The sequence below is a fragment of the Meles meles genome, chromosome 10 (assembly GCF_922984935.1).
Source record: "Meles meles chromosome 10, mMelMel3.1 paternal haplotype, whole genome shotgun sequence".
Lineage (NCBI taxonomy): Eukaryota > Metazoa > Chordata > Mammalia > Carnivora > Mustelidae > Meles > Meles meles.
In genome coordinates this window covers 88,102,679-88,108,685 of record NC_060075.1, presented here as the reverse complement: position 1 = coordinate 88,108,685, position 6,007 = coordinate 88,102,679, and positions in this window count along the sequence as shown.

Below are 6,007 nucleotides of genomic sequence, written 5' to 3'. Positions count from 1 at the left end.
GAAATCCACTAGGGCAAATTGAAAATGTGGTGATTTAGAGATTTCCTAACTCTATCAGATATTGTCTTATTTCCAGTAAGATGGATACATACTTGGGAGAGTGTATCCTTGCAATGACCATGGGAACAATCAAATAAAGCTGGATTTTATTTTAAAAAACATGCCTGCTCATCTTCACAAGACCCTGTGAGACAGACACAATTATTATTCCCACCTTCGAGATAAGGAAGTGAGGCCTATGATGGCTAAGTGACTTTCCCAGATTACACAGCTCACAGGTGGTTGTCTTTGGATCCAAATCCAAAGAGTCTGAGCCATTGAGCAAATGTTTTCCTACCCTATTTCCAAGGCAGGCAACTGCTTTCCTCAGAGACACTAAAAGATGAGAATTGGATTGAATCTGTTTATGAAGTGATAGTTATGGATAAGCTTCACTGCCTCTGGGAAGAGGAGCTTGTTTATCATTTCTCATCTTTTCTCCAAAAGCAATTTTTGCAGCAGCTCAAGTTATATCCCTAGTAAATGAAACAGGTGCTCATTAGGCCTCCGGGCTGGTGTAGCTCTCACTTTGCAGTTGCTGTAAGAGGTGGAGAAGATGAACAACCCTAAATGTTCACTATGGAAACCTGGTCATCGTTTCTATTCATGTGGAGCTCATTAACCTCAGTTTCTTCAAACTGAGTTTTAGAAAACAGGCAAGTATTTCTGGGTGGGGAAGGACAAAGGAGAGGAAGTTGGTATATCTTAAAAAAAAGGAAAAAAAAAAAACAGAAGCAATGGAAAACCATCCCCTCCTTTTCCCCTTTTATGGTAGTCTCTAAGCACATATATATAGACTGCCTTCATTTTTTAGTGAAAATTAATAAGACATTTATTTTATTTAAAGATTTATTTATTTGACACAAATTGAGAGACACAGCGAGAGAGGGAACACAAGCAGGGGGAGTGGGAGGGGGAGAAGCAGACCTCCCGCCAAGCAGGGACCCCGATGCTGGGCTCCATCCCAGGACCCTGGGATCATGACCTGAGCTGAAGGCAGATGCTTAATGAAGGCGCCCCAAGACATTTATTTTAGAGATGGGACAATTCCTTATCTGATGGCTGAGCTCTCTTGAGTTCAGCCTTTGTGGCTTTAATGAGCAGAGAATGTGGGTACTGGAAGATGTCTGAACAGACCCCATCCAGCCTGTGCAGAGACAGATGACGGGCTTCTACAAACAGGGGGAAAGCTACGTATTGATCCAAGGGATTCCTGAAGTCACTGATTTCACTTTAATGACTCTTCTTTGGTAGAGTGTCTGCTGCCATTCACCTGAGGGTAAACACGGGATCAAAGTTCTGATTCCTCCAGGATTAATCATTTTCTTCTTTATCTTCATCAAAGTTCTTTGATATGGCAAAACTTCCTTTTTCAGTTGAACTCACTGTATGTTTAGATTGCAGTCAGTAATGGTAAATATTGACCGGAGGGGTCATTGCTTACTTGAGGGAAAGGAACTTAACATTTGCAATTGTTTTTTACCCCACTTCTTTCCATAAAAGAGGTTTATTTAAAAATCCTATTAATCTGAGAAAAGAGAGTTTGGCCAAAAGTCTTTCACTGTTTCATCTTCTTATTTCAAAACACTGGAGGGAATTTTTCTAATTCTACGTGGGTTTGGCAACAAAGTATAAGCTCACGTTTGGAGTCACAAACGTGAGCTGATTTGTAGTTCTAACCTTCTCATTTCCTAACAGTCTCTATAAAAGGACATAATGATAAGACCAACATTTTACAGTGGTTTTGAGTTTCAAAAGATATAATAATTATAGAGAACTTAGTTCCGTGTCTGGCACATAAATGCTCAGCAAATATGAGCTATCAATGCAATTATTTTATATTATTTCAAAGTTTATATGTATGTAAATTAGAGTGTGTGTGTTTGCATAATCTAAAAACTATACATAACAGAATCTGAATGTAAGTGGGCTCAGTGATTTTCTTTAAAGATCAGCAAGTCTTAAAAACCCTTGAATAGAGTGTTGTCTGTATAGAGCTATCCAACATGATTTGTAAAATTAGGCATGCACATCAGGCCACTTTGACGTTGTACTTTAAAATAGTGAATATATTTTCACTTTATAATTTATAATTCAAATTCATAGATTTGCTATGCCCACTGTAGTTAAAATAACATGTGCATATAAAAAAAAACATCTAGGGCACCTGGGTGCCTCAGTTGGTTAAGCGGCTGCCTTCATCTTGGGTACTGAACCCAGGGTCCTGGGATGGAGTCCCACATTGGGCTCCCTGCTCAGCGGGGAGTCTGCTTCTCTCTCTGCCCCTCCTCCCTGCTCTTTATCTCACTCTCTCTCTCTCTCAAATAAACAAATAGGATCTTTAAAAAAAATAACATGTATATAAATACAAAATAATTGAAATGATTATATGCTGAGTATGCACACCGTGTGTGTGTGTGTGTGTGTGTATGTTTCAGCGTAAATGTGACCATCAGTGTTTCAAACAGGGAACCATAAGGGCCTGTCAATAAATGACAATGGCCTTTTAAAAAAAATCATAGACAACTGGGGAATTGCATTTTAGAATCACTTGTATATATTTTCTCAAAAGGCAGATCCCTGGGCCTCCCTCTGGACTTAGTGGATCAGAATTTCCAGGAATGGGATCCAAATATTTGCACCTTTAATATAGCAGTACTGCCATAAACAACTCAAAAACTAAGGAAATTATATGAAAGTATGGTTTTTAGACACTGTAACAGGCCATGCAAGACTGTGATCCATGGAAGGAGGCAAACAAATGAGCTGAGCCCTTCCATTGCCTGGAGGCTATTTCCAGACCTCAGCTCAGCAGGAAGGAACCCAGAGTCTGAGGTTTTTGCTGTGGGGTTCCGGGAGCTGCCAGTCTTTTTAATTTTAGCCATTCCAGTGGGAGTGTGTTGGTATCTCATTGTAGTTTTAGTTTGCATATTTCCCTAATTCGTAATAATACTGAGCATCTTTTCAGATATTTACTGGCCATTTGGGTATCTTTCTAGAGGATTTCTATATTTTTCTTATGGATTTATAGAAAGTATTTTTACATATTCTGGATACAAGCCCTTTGTCTATGTTTTTCAAATTTCAAGTATCTAAAAAAACTCTGTGGTTTGCCCTTTATCCTCTTATAGGTGTCTTTTCCTTTAGGAACGGGAGTTCCCACATTTAATTTATTCCAATTTATTCATCTTTTCCTTAACGGTTAGTGCTTTATGTGTTCCATTTAAGAACTCTTTAACAACTTTCCTTTATGAAGATTTTCTCCTTTTTTTTTTCTGAAAATTTTTCCTACAGTCTCATAGTAGCTGAATCTTACTTTGTGTTCTCTTTCGTGGATATTCAATTGACCCACCATTAATTGTCACATAAATCGTGGGTCCATATGGGGAGGTGGGCCTTTTGCTGAATTCTGTTCCGTTCCATGTCTGTTAGTCTGTCTCTGTGCCAACACTCCAGTCTCAGTTATAGTAGCTTTATAACAAATCTTGATGTTCAGTAACCTGGTACCTCCAATCCTGTTCTTTCTTGTCGAGATTATCTCAGCAATTATTCTATTTCCATATACATGTCAGAATGTTGATTAATTTCTACCTTTCACTGTCAGTGGTAGTAAGTGTGCTCTGGGAATTTTTCCATTTTACCTAAATTTCCTAATTTCTCATTGTAATCCTAATATCCTCATATTATCCTTTTCATTGTAAGAAGGACCAGTGGTAATATTTCCTTTTCAGTTGTATTATTGGTTATTTGTGCCTTCCCTCTCTTTCATTGATCAGTCATATCAAGATATTATCAGTTTTCGTGGTTTTTCCAAGGAATAAGTTTTGTGGCTTTGTTAATCTTTTCTTCTATGTTTTTCTTCTTAAGAAATTTCTGCTCTCAGTGCTATCATTTCCCTGCTTGTACTTACTTTGGGTTTCATTTGATTTTATTTTTGTAACTTCTTCAGATGGATACTGAAGTCACTGGTTTGAAGCCCCTTTGCTTTTTTAACATATATATTGACATCTACTTCCCTCTAAACACTGCTTTGGTTTCATTATACAAGTCTGATTTTCATTATTATTCAGTTCAAGTAGCTTCTAATTTCCATTATAACTTCTGGATCACATGGGTTATTTTTAAGTGTGTTATTTAAGTTCCTAATGCACAGAAATTTTCTAGGTTTTTTTGTGTGTGTATGTGGTATTATTGATATCTGACTTACTTCCACAATGGTCAAGGAATATACTTTCTAATTTTAATCCTATGAAATGTATTAGAGAAGCTGATGAACTAGCATGTGGTTAGTTTTGATAAATGGTTGTACAGCTGTTGAGTGCACTGTTCTACATATGACAGGTCAACCGTATTAATCATTGAGTTCTTAATATTAGTTATTATTAACACTAGGATTTACAGCTAGAGAATCTATTTCATTCTTCTTTTTTATTTCTGTGCTGCAATTCTCTATTATGTTCTGTTGGTTCCTTGAACCTATTATTTTAAAGTTCATGGCTGGTAACTCCATCGGACAAAATAATATACATCTATCATATGTTTTATTATCTGGGCTTTCAAATAAGGCCCATCTTCTCAAATACCAAAATGTTTTTGATTGGGTACCAGACATTATATATAAAAATGGAGAGGAAATGGAAGCTCTGCATAATGTTATTTCAAAGAGAATTATCTTTTATCTCTGCAAGTGGACCTTGAGCTAGGATCTCCAGCTCACCCTACATTCAGAAATCACAGTGATCTGAAGTTGGATGTCAGTACCTGGGAGGGGGCTGACCTAGTTCCAGTTTACTCTTAGTCCTTGTATATAATCCTTTGGAATCCCTTTAGAAATAGATTCCTTTTCTTTGGCAAACCTTGAACTTCAGCTTTTGCACCATAGACTTGTATCTGCTAAAAGTTCTGCTTAGCTTCTCATTGACTGCTTGTAACAATAGTATCTCTCTTGAAAGGATGGTGGTACCAAAGGCCAGACTCACCTCTTTGGGCTTCCTTCCTCTACTTAAGATATTTTTCCCCACACATCTTAGCTGTCTTGGGGTGTGTGTGTGTGTGTGTGTGTGTGTGTGTGTGTGTGTGTGTTTTACAGGTTTTATTAGTTCTCTATGGGGAATTTGGCCCAAACAACTCATTTTCGATGGCAAAAATGTAGAACTCCTAGACCAGAGAATTTTATGCTAACAAAGTAACCTCATCTCATCTTATGTGTTAATTGGTTCAGTAAACACAGACCTGTGTCTGGAACTATGCTGGCGGATTCAAGATTTAAAAACAAAAAACAAACAAAAAACCAAAAAAACCCCGATTGTTGCTGTTTTAAGTCTCTAAGTTTTAGAGTGACTTGCTTTATCCCTGTGGCCTGCGGACTGCAGATTTTGGTACTTGTGCCTGATTTGGAAACTGCCACGAGAAAAACCCCAAAGGTGTCATTGACTTTGACACCACATGGCTGGTTGTGGAAGCTGTAAGGGTCACAAGAAGAACATTAGCAAAAAACTAATGGACCTAGTGTTAGGAGAAGTCTAAAAGGCCTTGAGGAAGCTGTCAGTAAGGGCCTAAAGGAAGAAGAGGAAAATATTGCTAGATGCTAGAAAAACAGGATCCTTGTTATGTAGTGGCAGAATATGAAAAATAGAAAATGTAATATAGTAATAAATTTGATGACCTAAGGAAGTTTTCATGAAGAGCTTTGATGGTTCTGCTTGGAGTTTTTAGCTACCTATAATAATAATACAGGAAAAGAAAAATAAACCAAAAAAAAAGGAACCATGGCCCCCAGAACTCTAAGATGGCCCTGTGATCTCTATGTCCTGGTGTTGCACCCATGGCTGGGTTGGTCTAGCAGAAGGAGTGATATGGCAGAAGGAATTTCACAGATGTAATTAGAGTCCCCAATCAGTTAACTTTCGGTTCATCAAGAGATTATCCTAGGTGGGCTTGACCCAATCAGGCGAGGCCTTTTCTGTGA